Raw genomic sequence first — 22,747 nt, 5'->3', positions numbered from 1 at the left:
GGAAGCATTTCCACCAAGATCTGTAACTACACAGGATGCCCACTTGCAGCACTGCTATTTAATACAGTCTTGGAAGTTTTAGCTAGAGCCATTGGATGAGAAAAATAAATCAAATGGATACAAATAAAAAAGGAGGAATTCAAACTATCCTTATTTGCAGATGACATGAGTGTATGTATAGGGGAAACAAAAGATTCCACTATGAGATTATTGGAACTCACAAAAGAGTTTGATAAAGTGGCAGGATATAAAATTCACACACAAAAATCAATAGCATTTGTATGCAAAGACAATTCCATGGATGAGGAATAATTTCTAAGTTTAATCCCATTCACAATAGCTACAAAAAATTAAAGACCTTGGAATAAATTTAATCAATGATGTCAAAGATCTCTATAATGAAAATAACAAAACATTAAAGAAAGAAATAGAAGACACAAAGATGTGAAAAAATGCTCCATGTTTGTGGATTGGAAGAATTGATATCATCAAAATGCCCATGCTACCAAAAGTAGTTTATGGATTCAATGCAATTTCAATAAAAATACCCATGTCATTCTTCTAAGATCTAGAAAAAATGATGCTAAAATTTATATGGAAACACAAAAGACCTCAAATTGCTAAAGCAAACTTATACAAGAAAAACAAAGCCAGAGGCATCACAATATCAGATTTTGAGACATACTACAAGGCAGTTATAATCAAAACAGCCTAGTACTGGCCAAAAAAAGTATAGACCAATGGAACAGAATAAACACCCCAGAAATCAATCCAGGCAACTAAAACCAAGTTATCTTCGACTAAGGAGCTAAAACCATTCCCTGGAGTAAGAACATTATCTTCAACGAATGGTTCTGGGAAAATTGGTTGTCTACATGAAACAAGACCCCTACCATACACCTTACACAATAATCTACTCAAAATTCACTATGGACCTAAATCTATGACCCAATACCAACAAATTAATACAGAACATTGTGGAAAATTTGCAAGACATTGGCATAGGCAAAGATGTCTTGGAAAAAACTCCAGAAGCACAGGAAATCAAAGCCAAAATTTTCAAATGGAATTACATCAAGCTAAGAAGCTTCTGCACTACAAAAGAAACACTCAGCAAAGTGTAAAGGCACTGACAGAACAGAAAAAACTTACAAACTAGGCAACTGATAAAGAATTAAAATCCAGAATCTATAAAGAGCTCAAGAAACTCATCTATAATGAAACAAACAACCCAGTTAGGAAACGGACCAAAGACTTGAAGAGGCATTTTTCAAAAGATGAATTCAAATGGCCTACAGACATGAAAAAGTACTCGGGGTCACTGGACATCAGGGAAATGCAAATCAAAACTACAATGAATATTCATCTCACTCCAGTTAGAATGGCTTTCACACAGAAACCAACAAACAGCAATGCTGTTGAGGATGTGGGTGAAAAGGTACTCTAATCCACTGTTGGTGGTAATGTAAACTGGTGTAGCCATTGCAGAATACACTAAGAGATACCTCAGATATTAAACTGATAAGAACAGATAACAAACTTGATCTTAGCCAGAAGGCCAAGAAGCGATAAGAGATACTTCAGAAAGCTGAAAATATACCTACCATATGACCCAGCATTCCCACTCTGGGGAAATTACCCAAACAAAATGAAATCAGAAGAAAGAGTTATCTGTACACTCATGTTCATTGCACCTCAATTCACAATAGCTGAGATATGGAATCAACCCAAACGTCCACTGAGTGATTACTGCATAAAGAAATTGTGGTAAATATACACTATGGAATACTACTCAGAGGTTAAAAAAATGAAATCCTGTCTTTTACAACAAAATGGATATAACTGGAAACCGTTATAATTAGTGAAGTAAGCCAGTCTCAACAAGACAAATACCATATGTTTTTCCCCAACTGTGGTAACTAATAGAGTACCTAATAGATAATGTATAAGAGTGAAAGTGACATTCTGAGATTCAATGGTTGTTTATATCCCTTGTCTTGACTTTTGAGGAAGTATAGAGTTAATCCTATGAGTAGAAAGTAAACCGAAAATAAATCTTTATAGAAATTAAGAGTGGGGATAGGAGAGAGAAGAGGAAGAAGGGTAGGATCATGGGTGGGAGGGAGGATAGAGTGGGAAGAATCACTATGCTCCTAAATCTGTATATATGAAATGCATTAAATTTGAATACCTTTAATTAAAATTTAAAAAATAATAATAAAATATTAAGTTAAATAACAGAAAAACAATGCCTTTCTTTTTGCACTGTCAAGGTCAGGTGACATAAAGCAGTAAACTCCAAGAAGTGATATTTGGAGATTGTGCATTCATTTCATTAACATACTCTCCACAAACCATTAAACTTTCTCCACAGGAATTTTTTAATCTATGAAGTAAAAAAAATCATTCTACTAATTTTGATTTCCTCTTGGTGATATTGTGTATGGCGAAAGAGACTGTTTAGGGGAAGAATATTTTGGGACTATTTAGGGAAGAATATGTTCCTATTGTCTTCAATGTTGTCATTTGTGTACTGGACTACTGGACAACTTACTTCATTACATGTATTCTAAGTGCTGTATATCACATTTTGTTTGATTCTATGTAAGTGAAACTGCAAACATGACTGAAAATGTTTTTTTTTAATTTTCTACAACAAAACCATTTGTTGGAATATTTTACAGTTACCAAATAATATGTCACAAAGGATCTTTGTTCCTTTACTTAATTAATACACTAAGAAATATTTCCAGAGCTGATTTTTAGTCTACTGTTCTAAAGAAATAAAAAAAGGAAAGCTCAACGTTCTTTACAACTGTCCACACAACAAATGGATCTGACCCGTCCTGTAGCCTTTTCCATTTGTTGTTCATTTATCTTGGATGTCAGGATTCTGTATTTCTAGGCAATGCTGTTAAATGTAGAATCACATCTAGTGCTTTCTGTTTAAAAAAAATTAAAGACAGATTAGGCATAGTGAAAAAAGATAAATTTCTTGAAATTTTCTGTGGAATTTTCTATTATGAATTATTTTTGGCTGCTATAAAGTAAAATGTTAGCCTAATAACAGAATTAACAATAACCCAGATGAAGCTTCTGGCTCCTGTTCTCAGCCTGGCCCTGTTCTGTTTGTTACAGCCATCTAGAGAGTAAACCAGCAGATTTAGAATCTCTCCTCTCCCCCTCCGTAACCCTTTAAAATAAATAAATCTTTTAAAAAATAAAATTGATAGTGTTTATATAGTAATTTTTAAAAAAATTGATTTGCTCTCAAAAATCTAAATGATATTAAGATAGGTTAAGTCCTCAGACTAATAATATCAACAGCCATCTGCATGTACTGTTCTGCACTGGCAGTAGGTAAGCATCAGTCTCTTAGTGTAGATCCAACTGAACGATATGACTTCCCTTTCTTTTATGTCCAGGGAATTCCTTGCGGACCACAGAAGATACTCTGCTGTCAAGGACAGATGCACAGTATCCACTCGAAGGATGAGTGCATTACTTTTTTTTAAATTTATTCGACAGGTAGAGTTATAGATAGTGAGAGAGAGAGACAGAGAGAAAGGTCTTCCTTCTGTTGGTTCAACCCCCAAATGGCCACTACGGTGGGCGTTGCGCCAATCCGAAGCCAGGAGCCAGGTTCTTCTTCCTGGTCTCCCATGCAGGTGCACGTGGGCCATCCTCCACAGCAGAGAGCTGGCCTGGAAGAGGAGCAACTGGAACTAGAACCTGGAGCCCACATGGGATGCCGGCACCACGGGTGGAGGATTAACCAAGTGAGCCACGGCACCAGCTCAAGAGCATTACTGATAAAGGGACAAAATCACTGCTGACCAAGTGACGTGGACACTTGCTGATCAAGGATGGATGAACTGCTGACCAGAAGATAGGTGCTTTATTGACTATGGGGGATGGGCACATTGCTGATCAGGGGTGAGTGTGTGCTGACATTCTAGAAAGTCTGTGAGAACCACCTGGAGTGGAAAGCAGCACCCATAGAGTACCTACAACAATGCAACTCACATGGGCTTCACATAGCCACACACTGTTGGTGGTAGATCTGTGATTAGAAGCTAGCTCTTCTATGTCTTCATGCACTCCAGTTAAAGAACCAAGCTATAAAAGCAAAATAAAAGCTACATTATCAAGCAAGGATGGAAACCATTTTTTATGATTGACTACCAAAGTAAATGCATTATATGGTGATAGCAAGGAAAATGGAGGCAATGTTCCAAGAGACTCACCCGGGTATTATTTATGGAAATAGTCATATAGCAAAAGCCTTTATTTACTTCATTTAATGACCACTAATTGCTCTAATGGCCTCTGGTTGTGTGAAATTCATTCCCTCCAAAAACACTAGTGGAATTCCTAATTTATGTCAGACATTAGGGTATAATATGGAAAGAAACTGCTTCTGAGCTGGCGCTGGGGCTCACTAGGCTAATCCTCTGCCTTGCGGCACCGGCACACCGGGTTCTGGTCCCGGTCGGGGCGCTGGATTCTGTGCCATTTGCCCCTCTTCCAGGCCAGCTCTCTGCTGTGGCCAGGGAATGCAATGGGGGATGGCCCAGGTGCTTGGGACCTGCACCACATGGGAGACCAGGAAAAGCACCTGGCTCCTGGCTCCTGCCATCGGATCAGCGCGGTGCACAGGTTGCAGCACGCCGGCCGCGGCGGCCATTGGAGGGTGAACCAACGGCAAAGGAAGACCTTTCTCTCTGTCTGTCTCTCTCTCTCACTGTCCACTCTGCCTGTCAAAAAAAAAAAAAAAAAAAAAAAAAAAAAAAAAAAAAAAAACTGCTTCTGAGCACTTGAATCACCTGTAGTCTCGTCTACACTCCTCTATTTAGAGGAAAAAGATTTAAAAATGTCCAATGTTAATTCAGCTTGTGTATCAGAATTCTGTCTGCTGGAAACTATCTTCTATGATGGAAAATGTAATTTCCTAAGAATGTTCACATAGATATGCAATGTAAAGTATATGATGCATGATATTTGGATTTTCCAACTTTAATCTTGCACATGTAACATTCAGAGACTAGGTACTGAGTAAACATGCTAAAAACAGTGCACTCATTACTTCATGTTCTGTGAACTACTTTCTATTCTCTTGGTTTGCCTCCCGTCTCAGCCGGGACTGGAGAGTGGTTCCACAAGAGCTGTGATGCTCTTTTCCCTGACAGCACCCCAAAGCAATGACTGGCCATGTCTGTCATTTCCATGATGAAGTGCCATGGTGTGCCAGTGGAAGCCGGTTCAGCACAGGGATATGCAATCTAAATTCTGTGTCTGTGTGTGGGCAAGGGTGTGGCACGGAAAGCCGTATCCAACAATGGAGGATATGAGTCAGCAGAGAATGCTTCTACTCTTCCTCCTTTGGACAGAAATTTACAGTGCAATCTGTTTGCTCCATAGAAGGGTGCCAAGTTGGCATCAGTTAACCAAATAGGTAACGGACTTTTCTTAAGCTGGCATCAGTTAACCAACTAGATAACAAACTTTTATTAGCTCTTTGTCTTTCCCTATTTCACCCTCTAGGTCCCTGAGTATTACACTCCGGTATCATTTCCCCACATATACTACCTGCATACAGGTCCTTGTCTCAGGCTCTGCCTTTAAGGAGAGCCAAGAGTAAAATGTGTATGTAATAAATACTGAAAAAATAAAACTCTGGAAGTTAGAAATGCTTTTACTAAAAGTCTGTATTCACTAAGTAAATGTAGTTTGAAATTGTGACACAGTTTAACAAAATGAAGCAAATATCCACTTCTAGTAATTGGAAAAATACTTAATGAAATATAAATTTAAATATGAATACATTATTAAGTATGCCATGAAAGTTTGGAAAATAAATACTAGTTTGATGATTTTTTTTTTGACAGGCAGAGTTAGACAGTGAGAGAGAGACAGAGACAGAGAGAAAGGTCTTTCTTCCGTTAGTTCACTCTGCTAATGGCTGCTACGGCCAATGCGCTGTGCCGATCCGAAGCCAGGAGCCAGGTGCCTCCCCCTGGTCTCCCATGTGGGTGTAGGTCCCAAGGACTTGGGCCATCCTCCACTGCATTCCTGGGCCACAGCAGAGAGCTGGACTGGAAGAGGAGCAACCGCGACAGAACCGGCGCCCCAGCTGGGACTAGAACCCAGGGTACCAGTGCCGCAGGTGGAGGATTAGCCTAGTCAGCCGCAGCGCCAGCCTAGTTTGACAATTTAAAAAATATATACTTGCTGATATTTATCTGTATTTCCCTACTTCAAAATATAATTTTGGAGAATTAGCAATATTTAAATGAGGTAAATATTCTAAATTAAAACTAAGAACCATCCAATTTTTTTCTTAAAGATGGAGGGGGAAAACATAAATAAACTGTTCAGGTAAGAAGACACAGATTATTAATCAGCATGTGAAAACTATAAAAAAACAATGAAAGACATGTAAATTAAAGGAATGAGAGAGTTTCTATCTACGAATTAACAGAATTTTGGAAGCATACTGTGTGTTAGTGCTGTTTAGGTTAGAATGAAACTACCTTCTATGGCTGATATGAGGTTTATATATTTTGCCTCAACTATTACACTTCTAAAATATGTCATAGTAAAATAATACAAAATATAAAAGAGTTAGCTTTCCTTGCAAAAACATTTTCTCCAACTTTATAAATAGTGGTAGAAAAAGTAGAAACAATCTGAGCACACATCAGTAGGCCATCCATTTACCTCTTGCTACTCCGACTATCAAAAAAACTTAGGGGGTGGGCATCTCTTCAGTGGTTAAGTATCTACTGCGTCTCATGTTGGAGTGCCTTAGTTTGAGTCCTAGCTGCACTCCTGATTATAGCTCTCTGCTATAGTGTACCCTGGAACACAGCATGTGTGGTCTCAGGCACTTGAGTTCCAGCCACCCCCATGGAAGAACTTGATGGAGGCCCTGGGTCCTGGCTTTAGTGTAGTCCAGCCCCAGCTGTTGCAGGTATTTGGGTAGTGAATCAGTGCATGGGTTATCTGTTGTCTGTGGGCCTGTCTCCTTACCTTTTACGTAACTAAATTAGTAACAAAAATAAATGTTAAAATGAAGTATTTTAGTAATACAAATACATAACCTCATACTTTTGTAAGCCATTGCAAATTCTGGCAGGCCCAGAAGATTACAACACATACATGTTATAATGGTTCTCCAGCATTTCCCCAAAGGCACTGAGAGCCATTTACTCAGCTGAGTGTACTGAGGAAAGGAAACCGCTTAAAGAACAACTGGACATAAGTCTGAATTGGCACTGATATGTGGTGAGCCAGAACATAACTGGGCTCTCCAAATTCTACAAATAGAGAAGGAAGCACCTGGCTCCTGGCTTCAGATCGGCGTAGCTCCGGCCGTGGCAGCCATTTAGGGGCGTGAACCAACGGAAGGAAGACTTTTCTCTCTGTCTCTCCTCTCACTGTCTGTAACTCTACCTGTCAAATAAATAAAATAAAAAACCTTTAAAAAAATAGAGAGGGAGAGTTCAAGTAATCATCAAAGTTAAGTAAAACAAAACTACTTGCAGTATGCATATTTTCATATCGATAGGATTATTTCCCCAGAAAAGCAAGCCTTTTCAGAGAAATCTAGGGTATTAGACAAAGCACTACAACTATGAAATCCTTTCTGATGCTTCTACTTACAAACTGTTTGATTTGGGTCAATTTACTTGCTATCTGAACCTAAGCTTCCAAAATTTAAAAATAAGGATCAGTGTAGTTAACAGAATGAATATTTATTGGGAACACTTGTAGGGTATAACAGTAATTTAAGGTCAACATCAATGATAAAATACATTAAGTTTTTACAACAGCCCCTATATAAGACTGGTGAGAGAATATGATAAGATAAAGATACAACTTTTTAAGCATAATAACTACTAAGAACAACCACTGAGTAGTGAAGTCAATTTTCTCTTCCCATGTAACCTGGCTAGCTTGAGACAGCTTTGGTGAATAGCGCTTGGCAGAAATAACAATCTTCTAGTTCAGAACCTAACTTCAAGACTATAGTCAGCTTATACCTCAGGCTTTTTGAGGCCACTTTGTATGAAGTTTGAAGTCATCAAGGTCATTACTTTTGAGGATCCACCACGCAGGATGCTGGGAAAGAAGCACTGAGGTTCCGGGTATGAGAGAGAAGTCATTTGAAAGTGCATCCTGCAGCTCTGAACGTTCTAGCAGCCATCCCATGGGGCAGGCAGTAACCCTTCCTGAACACAAAATCATGAGAAAAAAAGGTTTTAGATCATTCGAGTGTGTGGTGGTTTGTTTTCCTGCATTAGGTAACTGTAACAGTTAAAACTTCTCAAAACTGAGTATGTCCAGGGAGGTTAAAGAGCTGTGGATTGGAATTAAAACCAATAAGACTATTGGAGGATGATTCCTTGAACTTTAATTTGATATCAAAGAAAATAGCATACTTTTCCACAACACCTGTTACCAAATAAGCCAGACTGAAACGAGTTTAAACCTCAGCTCTGTCAATAGCTGAATGACTGATTATATTAAGTAAATCTCTGAGGCACAGCTTATTTATTGTAAAATAGAAAGTGATGACTTGTTAGGCTATCATGAATTTTGGATTGTAATTGTGTGCATTTTGAGGTACATTTTCTGGTATACAGCTTATTGGATGGTCTCTATTAGCACCTGTAGATTATGTAGCAATTTACTTCCCCTATATTAGAGTTTTTTATTGGAGCTCAGACTCACAATTCCTACTTTATACAATTCTCAATTTCTATTTATAGAGATTCCAAATCCTTCCTGAGATATTAATTTGGTAAGGTAAATACTCCAAAGACATTATGTATCCAAAGAACATTGTCAAATTCAAAGGCAAAAATTGTAGGTGCTCTGATGTTCCTTAATAATAATTCAAATTTGGATACCATGGACATATAGCATATAATGTTGATTTTTAAAGCCTTGAGAAACAATGGCTTCATTTTGGAAAGATATGTTGTTGTTTTCTTTGAAATCAGTCACAAAGTAGCTCCATCAATGATAAGTGTGAAGAAGAAATACATTCCTTTTCAGATTTAGGCCCTCATCACAAATACAATTCTACCAAATGTGTTTCAGGAAATATGTCCTGACTGCCTATGTCAAGTAGAGTCCAGCAGGAAATTGATGGAACTTAGAGTAGTGTTTAGATAAAACTTAATGGAAGGATGGCTTACAGAGTTTGAGGCAGGTTTCAGTGGTCCACCAAGGCTGGTAAAATGCACAGATAACTTAGCAACTACAAATTGTTACCATTGCTAGGGCTGAAGGGGTACAAGGAATAGACTTTGTTTCTAGTCCCCTGGGAATTTCTTTGACAAAACTAAATAGAACCAAAGAAGGATCAGTTGAAGTGAAACATTATTGTTCACATGATAGACATAGAGAAAAGCAAAAAAGAGAAAATGACAGACTTCAAGATCCAAGCAGACAATAACCAGTGCACTGCCTAACTGTTGTTTGCAATAGCACTATTGACTTGGCTGAGCTGAGTTATACAGATCTTGGCCTGATGTTGAATAGCTGTCAAAAACATGTGCCTCAATTATATTTCCTTTGCATGTCAGCATTCACCAGAAAAAGGGTGAAGGAAAGTTGAAATACGCAGATTTTAGAGAAAACAATTCAAAAAGAAACTCTCCAGTAATGAGAAAAATGCAAATTGTTTTATGTATATATATACACATATATACATATATGTTATATGTTTTATATATATATATATAAAACTCTAACGATACATGATTCATATCAGATCAGCCAAATTATCAAATTTCCTATTACCATGGGTTTTTGTGGGTGTGATCCCCAGGCAGTCTTCTACAGTGTAATTGGGAGTGCAAATACATTTATATTAAAAGAAGTAGGAGAAATCTCATTAAGCATAGCAACCCATCCCAGTTCTACTAGAATCAGCGAATTGGACAGCCTGTCTAAACCTAGAGCATCAGTCATTCATGACAGGCTCCAGCAGGCTTTGCTTTCTCAGGGAACTCTGACCTATGAGCTCTGCCCTTGACTTCCAGGAGAAGCAAGCCCTCCCTTCTATGGTGATTTCATAGTTGTGATCTCCCTACAGCAGAGCAAAGGAAGCTCCAACATGGGAATAAATCATACCCTCAAACACCTCTGCAGGCTTACCAGGCAACTGTCTTTGCAACTGTCATTTCTGAGAGAAGATTTAGAGAGAGAGAGATCAACATGGGTCATGTCTGCCCACAACACACTTTTCTATTCACAAATCTTATTTTAGGGTGAAAAGACTTTCAGGGACTTCTCATTTTACTCTTTGTAGTTTTCTGTACTGCTTATCTGATTTAGAATGAACAGGAGGTATCATTCTCAAGCCTACAAACCAACCATGATTAAAAGTAATAAACACAGTCTTGTCTTGTGGCACAGCAGGTTGAACTGCTTCCTGTGATGCTGTCATCCCACATTACAGCATTAGTTCTAGTCCCTGTGCCAGGGAAAACAGAGGAAAACGAATCAAGTACTTGGATCCCTGCAAGCCACGTAGGAGACCAGATGGAGCTCTTGGACCCTGGCTTTGGCCTAATCCATCCCTAGCCAATAAAGCCGTCCTGTAGAGAGCGAACCAGCAGTATGGAAGCACCACCCCACCCCGTCTCTACCACAGCCTGTCACTCTGCCTTTCAAATCAATACAATAGATCTTTAATAAGAGTTTTACAAATAAACCAGTTTTCTCTCAAACATGGGAGGTAAGTGACAACAAAGAATTTTAAAATATTATTAATTTGAAAATAAATTGTCTTTATTTACAGATATAGGGATGATTTATGAACAATTTCTTTTTTTACTTCTTAGGAGAACATGGAGATTCCGAGTTGGAATACAGATCATCCTACTCATGACAATCAAAATGTTAAAATCTCAGCTTTTAATTTGATGTTGTAATAAGACAGACAAAGCTCATTTGTATAATTTAGCTCATGGAAGAAAAAACAAGAAAAGGATCTCTCAAAATAACATATTGAGTCTCAGAAGACATATGTATTTTTTAAAGATTTTTTTGAAAGAATTACAGGGAGGGAGAAACAGAACTATTTTCCATCCACTGGTTCACTGCCCAGATGGCTTCAGTGGTCACCACTGGGCCAGGATGAAGCCAAGACTCAGGAGCTTCATCAGGTTCACTCATGCAGGTGGTAGGGACCAAAACAATTGGGCCACTTTCCCCTGCTTTTCCCATGCCAATAGCAGGAAACTGAATATACATGGATAAGCCGAGACACCAATGGCATCCGTATGAGATGCCAGTGTTGCAGGCAGCATTAACTGCTATGTCACTCTCTACCCCACAATGCCAGGAACTAAATATTTGCCCTGCTGATCTTTATCTCTCGAGCAACCTGAATGACATTTTGTATTGCTGAATACTGATTATTTCTTAATGTGGGGAGCAACTCGGACTAGACTAAGTTACTGGAATTAAGACTTATTCTATGCATCTGCTCTCCCACAATATGGCGCTGGGAGAGGAGTAAACAGCTTCTACGCAGCTGCCTCCAGTTCAGCCAATAAACTGCAGGAGCTGCTCCTGATTGGAGGAGAGCAGCGTGCTCGGCGTGTGGGTAGCAGAGTTGGGATTGGTGGAAGAGGACTATAAAGGAGGAGAGAGACAACATGCACCAGGAACATCCGGATAACATTTGAGCAGCCCCTGAAGAGAGCCGGCCGGCGGTGTGCCGCTCCTCCGCGGAAGTGGGGAAAGTGGCAGGGGGAGCCGCCCTTCCACAGAGGTGGAAGGATCGGCAGCCAACCCGGGAAGGACCAGCAGCAAACCCGGGAAGGGCCGAGCAGAGAAAAGAACAGCACAGGGTCCTGTGTCGTTCCTCCGCGAATGGGGGAGCGACACTTAAGCCTAAAATAATGACATGGATACTTTTCTCACAAAAAATTTAAACAATATTCCTTTCAAACCTCAAGCAAATAAAGCTTCAAACACCTTAGGTATGAATGAGTGAGTGGCCAACAATGATTTAATCCCTTAAAATGAGTTTGGAGCAAAATTTTGGTTCAAAGGTCTCTATGTACTTATCTAAAAGCAAATAATTATCAGAGAATATGAAAGTATTATAACATAATTTCATAATTTCTTTTAAAAATATGACATAATTGCTCATTGATTCTATATGGCTTTTAGGGAAATTAATATTGTCTGCTCAATAGAACAGTGGTACTCAGATATGAGTGATAATAATTAAGTGAAGTACCTATTTAAAAAAGATATTCTTATACTTCACAGCCAAAGAACGTAAAACCCAGGTATGCTGTTGGAAAACTGTATTTCAAGGAATGAATGGACTATAAGCAACTCTAATACATGGTCCCCAAGAAGGTATGCTATATAAAATACAATATAGATGTATTTTATTCTCTTGTTATCTCAGAAAAAGAAGCAAGTTCTAAAAAGTTTTTCTATCATGGTCATTTTTCAATTCATTTCATGAAATAAAAAATATTGTACATGCACAATGGAGTACTAGTAGTAGCCTTATAAATACGTTCTACATTTATGTTCATACAGAATTCAAGAGAAGGTAAGTAGGTTTTCTACTCTGTGGTTTTAGAGCTTCATTGGAAGACTTTGTACTAAAGTACACATGAGGAAGCTTGAGGGGAAGAAATATGAGTTTAATACTGAAAAGTCATCATATACACATCAGGAGGTTCAATGGATGCTCTAAAATGGTCATGTTAATAAATCACCAGTGGCTGCCTCCGCTTTGGATCTTGATAAGGTTAAACTCTGCTGTTAGGCCTTCAGGATAAATTAGTGTTTGTTAATCTCCAGGAATCATATTGGAAACATTTTAAAACATACAGATTATCAGTTTCCAGCCATTTTTCTAATTAGATGTGTCAAAGATAGAACCTGATGCTACCTAGTTTTTGAAAATGCACCTTATTCTTTCTACATGTAAAAGCCAGCACCCTGGGCTTTTTTTGCTCCTCTTCCAGTCTAGCTCTCTGCTGTGGTCCGGGAAGGCAGTGGAGGGTGGCCCAAGTGCTTGGGTCCTGTACCCACATGGGAGAGCAGGAGCAAGCACCTGGCTCCTGGCTTCGTATTGGCACAGGATGCCGGCCATAGCAGCCATTGGAGGGTGAAACAATGAAAGGAAGACCTTTCTCTCTGTCTCTCTCTCTCTCTAACTCTGCCTGTCCCCCCCCCACCAAGAAAAAAACCACAACACTGTAGGTCTTTAAACTTAGTACTCAGCAGACCATATTTTATTTACAATTTATTCTATTAATGAACCATGGATGAATAATACTGGAAAGATTCCCCATCAGAGATTTGGGAATTGTTACCATGAAAATAACGTGACATCTTTCTAGATTAAAATCTGATGGAAGCTATACACATTATCCTGCAAGTAGTTCAGGTTTGTCACGTTTGCTTCCCAGTAGTGTATGAACCATAATCAAGAATTCTGAGGGCCATCTGAAGCTCACTCACATTCATCCTAATGGCTATTGGTTCCTGGGAAGGATAATTGGCATTGCTGAATACCAGAAGACCATGCCTTTTAGATAATCTTCCATAATTTTTTAAAAAAAAATATTTGTTTATTTTGAAAGAGTTACAGAGATAGAGAGAGATAGAGATCTTCCATCCACAGGTTCACTCCCCAGATGACCGCAACAGCCAGGGTTGGGCCAGGCCAAAGCCAGGAGCCAGGAACTCCATCTGGGTCTCCCAAGTAGGTGCATGGGTGGGGCTGTTGCTGTGGCGTAGGTTAAGCCTCTGCCTGCAGTGCTGGCATCCCATGTGTGCATTGCTCTGAGTGCTGGCTGCTCTGCTTCCAATGAAGCTCCCTGATACTGCACCTGGGAAATCAGCAGAAGATATCCCAATTGCTTGGGCCCTGGGAGACCCAGAAAAAGCTCTTGGCTGTGGCCTGGCCCAGCCCTGGCCATTGTGGCAGGAGCCGAAGTACTTGAGCCATCTTCTGCTGCTTTCCCAGGCACATCAGCAGGGAACTGGATTGGAAGTGGAGCAGCTGGGATTCAACCAACCATATGGGATGCTAGTGCTGTAGGCTATAGCTGTACCCACTACACCACACAAGGCCAGCCCCTTTCCATAAATCTTAATTTTCACCCTCAGGTTTTATGATGCCTAGATGAAGAGTGTAAGATGGCAAATCTCAACAAGTAACTCAAGAATAGATATTCTGTACTTTTTGAATCATAAAAATATTCATATACTTTTTAAAAAGTAGCTGGACAAAGAGATCAAGAGACTCCACAACAATAAAGCAAACAACCCACTTAAGAGATAGGCCAAGGACTTAAACAGATATTTTTCAAAAGAGAAAATCCAAATGGCCAACAGACACATGAAAAAATGTTCAGGATCACTAGCCATCAGGGAAATACTAATCAAAACCACAATGAGGTTTCACCTGAGATTAGAATGGCTTTTGTACATAAATCAATAAACAACAGATACTGGTGAGGATGTGCAGAAAAAGGCACACTAATCCACTGCTGGTGGGAATGTATACTGGTAAAGCCACTATGGAAGATATTTGGAGATACCTTAGAAATCCGAATATAGTCCTACCATATGACCCAGCCATCTCACTTCTAGGAATTTAGTCAAGGGAAATTCAATCAGCAAATAAAAGAGCTATCTGCACCTCAATGTTTATTGCAGCTCAATTCACAATAGCTAAGACATGGAATCAGCCTAAATGCCCATCAACAGAAGACTGGATAAAGAATTATGGGATATGTACTCTATGGAATACTACACAGCGGCAAAAAAAATGAAATCCAGTCATTTGCAACAAAATGGAGGAATCTGGAAAACATGATGCTGAGTGTAATAATCCAGTCCCAAAGGGACAAGTCTCACATGTTCTCCCTGATCTGTGACAACTAACTGAGCACCTAAAAGGAAACCTGTAGAAGTGAAACTGACACTATGAGAAGCAATGACTTGATCAGCCCTATTGAGGAACAGTTCCTATTGAGGAACAGCTTGCTATCTTATTCTTTTTAGTATTTTCTTTTTCTGTTTAATATCATTGGTTGAACTCTTTAATTAACACACAATTATTCTTAGGTGTTTAAATTTAACTGGAAAGTGATCCCTGTTAAAAATAAGAGTGGGAATAAGAGAGAGTGTGATTAAGAGAGGGAGGAGATGTACAGTCTGATACACGTTCCCTCAGACTTACCCCTAAGAGTAAGCCAAAAACTTGCCATGGGACTCCAAATCCCATTAAGTTGGCAGATACCAATGCCATCTTACTAGTTAAAGTGAACAGTTTAAGTTCATAACTGATAATAAAGATAGGAATAAGTGTCAAAGGCATCACATAAATAAGACAAAGTGTCTGATAATAATAGAGAGAATTAAAAAGGAGAGAATGATCCAACATGGAAAGCAGGCCACACAGCAGACTCATGGAATGACAAATGCCCTAAACAGCATTCTGGCCTCAGAATCAGCCCTTAAGACATTTGGATCCTCTTAAAAAGCCCATGAGAGCATTTCAGGCATGGAAAGCCAAGACACTGTGCCAAAAAAATGGCTACATTAAAGATCTCTGTGAGTGAGATCCCAATGGAAAGAATGGGCCATCAAAGAAGGAAGTACCTTTCTCTGGAAGGAGGAGAGAACCTCCACTTTGTTTATGGCCCTGTCTAAATAATGTCAGTGATTTGATTCAAAAGGCTTCCAAAGCCTTGGCAGCTCATCACAAGAGCCTCAGGTGATCACTGACATCATAAATAAGCATGTCAATTGTTAAATCAACAACAGGAGTCACTGTATACCTGCTCCCCATGGAAGACCTTTGTCCTTAATGAATTGTACTATGAGAATTAACAGTAAAACTATTGTCTCAAACAGCACTTTATACTTTGTGTGACTGTGTGGGTGCAAACTGTTGTTAGTTTAGAGTTGACCTTCTGTATACAAAGATAGTTAAAAATGAATCTTAATGAAGAATAGGATAGGAGAGGAAGTAGGAGGTGGGATGTTTTGGGGGTGGGAGGGCAGGTATGAACGGAAGAACTGCTATAATCCAAAGGTATACTTACGAAATTTATATTTATTAAATAAAAGCTTTATATAAAAGAAGTAGCTGGGTAGAGGGTAGCTTAAAACTAAGCCACATAGTTAACTTCATGTTTAGGAAGTTGGCAATCCAACTTCTGCTCCCAGTTCTCAGGAAGGATTTAGTCAGGCAGAGACCAAACTTTTATAAGATAGTTCTGGCACTAATCCAACTCTTACAGAAAATGACACATATAAAATTTATTTTTTAATTTACAGACCAAAGTACGTGCATTTACTCTGTATAATATGATGTTTTGAAGTATATGTACACTGCAGAATGGCTAAATGGCAAATTAATTACCTCAGTTATTTTTATTTTGAGAACACTTTGCATCCACTCAACATTTTTCAAGAATATATTATTAACTGTCATCATAATTTTGTAGTATAGACCTCCTGAAATTATTTCCCCTATTCTGTTTATTTTTTACATTAAAAGTTAGTTTTTAACAGATTCAATGTAGTTTATAGATAAAATTCTAAGAATATAATGATATTTCCTTCCTCCCTGGCTCCCTCTCCCCTTTTTTATTTTTGAGATAGTATATTTTTAATTTCTGTTATAGTCAAAGGCTTAATGTTTAACCTATTTTAAATTTTGTATTCTCGGAATAACATGTCCACAGCCCTTTATCAGCCCTCTTACCCCCAGCCCCGTCCCCAGTACCTATTCATTTATTCTGTATTTCTATCAACATTTTAGATCTCACATATAATGAGATCATGCAGTATTTGTCTTTCTGTGCCTGTTTTATTTTACATGCAGTCTTCCAGGTTCCTGTATTTTGTTGCAAATGATAAGAGTTTCTTTTATGTGTGAAAGCCCCACTTCTCAAAATAGCTACTACTAATTGCCAAATGATCAACATAGAAACAGCTAAATAGTCATAGAAAAGTAATTGTTATTAATTTTAAATGTCATAAAATATTGTACATTGTGGGAATACTGTTGTGTCTAACAACTAAAGTGAAATAAAATAATAGGCATGTGATGTAACAATGACCTTTTCAAATTGCACAAGTACTAAAATATTCTCTTCTGCCAAATGTGGTCAGTTAAGAGGCTGTAAGCAACATTTGCAGGTGTTAGGTATGAGATGTAAAGATAATGATATTTTAGTAACCACTAAGAAGATTCTGTGTCCCTTTATTGTAATTATGAATCCCATATGTAATATTTATCTTTTGCTAAGACACACAGTTAAATGGGGAGCTTGCTTTTACTAAAAGCTCAATTATTGTTTAATATCTCCATATGAATGTATTTACAAGCCACAATGTAAAGTATAGGAAGTATATTCAGTATGATCTAGTAAGCATTTACTGAGATTAGAAAGGGCTGATACAATTAATGTTCCTTGGAGAATGGAGGAAAGCTTTGTTTTCCACCTTCAATAAATATAAAATCCCTTGTTCTCAGATATGCCTGAATAAAAGCAAATCTACCAAAAATTTTTGGTCATTACTTGGTATTATTATATAAGATCATTAATAGGATACTAAACATAAAACTGAATAGCAAACAATGCAATTCTAATGATTTTGATTTCCAGCCAGGAAAAGTGAAAGCTATTTTACAATAACTAGAAATTAGTCCCTTTAGTACTATATCATTGCTATCATTTGCAAGAGACATAGCCATTTAATGAATATACATTATTCTAAATATTAATTTCCTATTATTATAAAATGTCAGGCCAGTACAATGGTTGGCCTAATCTTCCTGCAAAGTTCCATGATATGACAGAAATTTGTCTCTAAAGAAAATTATTGAAGAACTAAAACTACTTCAATATGCTTCTTAAAAAAGTTTTGTCCATACAGAACAAATTCATACAAATTATTATGAGAACTTTTCAGATTTATGCCTTATTTCCAAAATGATGTAACCAAAATAACACTGACGTGGGGAAAATGTGTTTATATTTTCCATCCTAATTAAACAAAATTGATTAGTACTGAGATTTATCACAGTATAATTAAAATAATGGCATAAAATGTATGAAAGGTATCATTCTAATAGCATTTTAAAAGTTGCTTAATCATTGAAACCTTTCCATCCTCACATTGAAATACGCATGGGACACTCAAAATATTATACTGCTCAAAATTGGAAATTAAAGATTCACAAACATCCCAAGATCTTGAGATAAATTTCCACTTATAACAATACACGTTTCTCAAATAAGCCAGGATAGCATAGTTAAGAAGGGAAAATCTTGAGCCACCTCTTCCACACGACTCTGGCTTGGTGACACAACACCACTCAACTGAAATGGAAATAGCTCTTGCTTGGAGTATCATTTTCTGAGGTGGATGAAGCTAACTGTGACTCTCTCCTACAAATATGTTATTTCCTATTTAACTTTATCCATATTGATACACCAGATTTCAGTGTGAAGCTGCCTTAGTGTATATTATGTGAATTCCAAGTTTGCTACAAAATCAGATACAGGTTATATGCATTTTAGAAAATTCTCAGGTGCAGTAACAAATATTAATGAAAACGACAAGGAACAGACAAGAAATCAAAAAGGAAGAAAAGTGGAAAAATTCCTGAATAATAAAATCCAATGGCATAATTAAAAATTATATAGTTTAATGAAAACACAGCTATTAATATTTGACATTACTATCTCTGTGTTGAATTTATTACAAATATTTCTTACATGCTTATTCCATACAGAAACTAGGAATTCCATGTTGTAGGAATACTCTTATACGAAATAAATGTCACAAAATTTCTCTCATGAAGCTGACAATATATAGTTAGAAGAACTGAGAAAAATCAAATTATAATCTTGTATTGTCAGCTTAATAGTTACTGGAAAATTATTAAATAAACCACAAAGCTGTACATATATGTTTATGTTGGAGGGATAGAAACAGAGAAAGATTAAGTATGGAGAGCTACTAACACCATTATCATTTAATATTGTTTTGTAAATTCTAAATTTTTTTTTTAAGAATTAAGAATTGAAACTGAATAGGGTAAAACTGAAAAAGTGATAAATTTATGATTATAGTATTCTGTACAATTACATATACTACTGTTATTGTGTAACTACAATAAACTCTTCATATCAGGAATGAATGTACACTAAATATATACAAGATAAATATTTATCAGGGAAATGTCTAAACATTTATTAAGGAAATAAAATTGAAACAAATAGAAACAAAACAAATGAAAGGAAAATATTAAAGAAATTTAAAAATCATAATGTCTCTACGAAGAAAAATGAAAATTTCTGCAATAATGCATGGGGTTGTATAGTATTCCTCCAAAATTTTTGTCTATCTGAAATCTTGGATTTTCAGCTCAGAATCTGATCTTTGGAAATAGCATCTTTGCAGATGTAGTAAACTAAGTTGAAGTCATACTGGGTTTGGGCAGACTGAATTCGATGACTAGTATATTTATAAGAAGGCCATATTCTTATGAAGACATCCTGGGAGAAGAATGTCATGCAATGACAAAGGTAGGGATTGGAATGATGAAGTTAGAAGACAAGGAATGCTAAGGAGTTCCTGGAAGTGCCAGAAGTTAACAAAAACAGGAAATATTACTCCCTAAAATTTTTGTAAGCAACATAATCCCACTGATACCTTGATATCAGGTTTCTAGCCTCCACAATATGAGAGAATAAATTTCTGTTGTTCTAAGCCACTCAGTTACTAATTCTTTGTTATAGCATCCCTATAGACTAATACAATGAAAATACAGGAAAATATTTTATAATTTCCAAGAGTTAGCTTTCTTGGAGTAGACATGATGTAGGTATATTTCTGAGATGATATGAACCTTGATTATGAAATTTTGAGGAAACAACATCCAGTCTAGAGTTTAAAACAATTACTATCAATACATTTTTTCATATTTTGTTATTAATACTTGGCTTTGAATACACTGCACAACCAAGGTCACAGAGCAAGTGTTTTGGCTGTGAGATGTGGGTTCTGCGTTCTGCCCTCTATTACAGCTTCTACATGTGATCAGAAAACATTTTGACTGATAGAATTATTTTAAATTGGAGAGCTTTAGAAGAAAGGGAATAATAATTGCTCCTAGGGGAGCAATCTCTATTCAAAGACTTTCTTAAGTATTCTTTTATTAATCAGTGTAATGCTGTCAAACCATTATCAAAAATGCAAACTTGACTCCTATTCATTCTGTCAAGGCCAAAAGTGATGCTTATTGAGCTGGGAGGGGAGCTCACATATATTTTTCATTTGTGTTTATATTCATAACCTCAAGGTAAGTATATGTTTCTTGAACAGGATCCTTGCCTTATAGCTGCCTTTAATAAATGGCTGATGTATAATATTTAAGTACCTGTTAATGAAAAAAAAAACTCACTTAAATACATTTCAAACATAGTATACCTTCAACTTTTCTTCTTTTAATTTTTACTTAGTTTTAACTGTTACTTGAGAGAGAGAGAGAGAGAAACAGACAGACAGACACAGAGCACAGGGGAGGATTGATTCTATCCACTGCTTCACTCCTCAAATGCCCACAACAGCTGGGACTGAGCCAGGATGAAGCCAGGAGCCTGGAGATCAATCCAGATCTCCCACCTGAGTGTCAAGGACCCAGGTACTTCTGCCTGTGAGGGTGCACCTTACCAGGGAGCTGGAACTGGAAGCAGATTCAGTGACAGAACTCAGCCAGTTCACTCCCCAGATGGCCTCAACAGCCGGAGCTGCGAAGATCCGAAGCCAGGAGCCAGGAGCTTCTTCCGGGTCTCCCATGTGGGTGCAGAGGCCCAAGGACTTGGCCCATCTTCTACTGCTTTCCCAGGCCATAGCAGAGAGCTGGATCAGAAGAGGAGCAGCCGGGACTAGAACCGGTGCCCATATGGGATGCCAGCGCTTCAGGCCAGGGCGTTAACCTGCTGTGCCACAGCACTGGTCCCTATAAAAATATTTTCTTAATCTGTACTCATTTATCTCTTCTTTCTTGTCACATCATCACTGTCCTCATTCAGCATCTGTTACTTAAGTTCATTGGGTTGGGTGTCAAGGATGGATAGAATTTTAGGTCATGACAAAATATCATGAACTGAACAATTTATAAACAATACAAATTTATTTCACATAATTCTGGAATCTAAAATTCAAAATCAAGGCACCAGCTAGATCAGTGGCTTTATCTTTCTGCTTCCAAGATGGTGCCTCAAATGACTGAAGAGCAAAAAACCAAAAATCGGCCCAAGTTCAGCTTTATTCCTTTGACGAGGGCAAAGCTGCCATGACTTAATTACTTCCTACAAGATTACTTCTTGATACAACACAATGGAAACAACCTCAATACAGGAAATTTGGGAGATATTCAGATCACAGAATACCTGAAGTTACTTAAATTTCCTGGAAAATTGGAATTAAGAGACAAATTTACTTTGATGAAAACAAATTTTGAAATCCAAGCATAATTTTTTCATAACACATTTTCCATGAAGTTTTTCAAAACTCCCCTATGAATGTATTTCAAAAATGCTTTACACTAAAATAAACTCATCTTTTACTTACATTTCCCATGACGTTTTTGCTGTTCCCTTGTTGTTTCTTTGAATACAGAGCCTACATTTGCTTGAACAAGGCAAATTGTACTGTTGTAATATGGCGTGGCATGTGATGGATGGTGCATGGCATTAGTGTGTTACCATAAGACAGAACAAGGATCTATATTGAGAGTTTCATCATTTCACCCTTGGTAACTCCTATTATCTCAGTTTAGTTATTCTGCAACAGAGTCATACAGAAACTGTGGGGTGAGGAATAGCATGATGCTTTAAAAGAAGAACTAGGCCCGGTGCCATGGCTCACTTGGTTAATGTTTCTGCCTGTGGTGCTGGCATCCCATATGGGTGCCATATTCTGGTCCCGGTTGCTCCTCTTCCAGTCCAGCTCTCTGCTGTGGCCTGGGAAGGCAATGGAAGATGGCCCAAGTGCTTGGGCCCCTGCACCCTCACAGGACACCAGGAGGAAGCACCTGGCTCCTGGCTTCACATCGGTGTAACTCCAGCTGTAGCGGTCATTTGGGGGGGGGGGGTGTCAACCAATGGAAGGAAGACCTTTCTCTCTGTCTATCTCTCTTTTCTCCATCACTGTCTAACTCTGTCAAAAAAAAAAAAAAGGAAGAAGAACTAAGGAAGTTAATACAACTAAACTACAGTAAAGAGAATAATGGAATTTGGCATAATTTAAGTACAGAGTTCAAACCTTCAAGACAAATGATACAGTATGGTGTTAGATCATGCATCATCTTGTGAACTCTTTTACAACATGTGAATTATTTTTTTTCCAAAGCTCAGCTGGGCTTTTCCAGATTTCTTTGATGGTCTTTTGTCTCTCTTACTTCTATTACTGACTCCTCAGATGACAATAAATTCACTTCCACTCATTGCCTGCCCAGATCCAACCCATCCTTCTGGTCTCAAAATGCCCATCACCCTCTCAGGGAAGTGTTATTGTGAATATGTAGAACTTGAAGATGACTCACAATGACCCATATCCTGTATTATCTCCATGCCATTATGGTGAGAAATACCTGTGAATATGACAGAATTTTGCTCCCTAATTAGGTTCTTAATCAGTTGACCTTGAGGTAATC

At 37.8% G+C, this 22,747-nt stretch overlaps 2 pseudogenes; one reads left to right on the top strand and one right to left on the bottom strand.

Moving 5' to 3' along the window:
• Positions 1 to 22,747, top strand: part of LOC127492697 (UPF0711 protein C18orf21 homolog pseudogene) — a 76,430-nt pseudogene that overhangs the window by 14,532 nt on the left and 39,151 nt on the right.
• LOC127492699 (U2 spliceosomal RNA) lies at positions 1,434 to 1,570 on the bottom strand (annotated as a pseudogene).

Source organism: Oryctolagus cuniculus, chromosome 16 (genome assembly GCF_964237555.1).
Source record: "Oryctolagus cuniculus chromosome 16, mOryCun1.1, whole genome shotgun sequence".
NCBI lineage: Eukaryota > Metazoa > Chordata > Mammalia > Lagomorpha > Leporidae > Oryctolagus > Oryctolagus cuniculus.
This window is presented reverse-complemented; position numbering and strand designations above follow the sequence as displayed.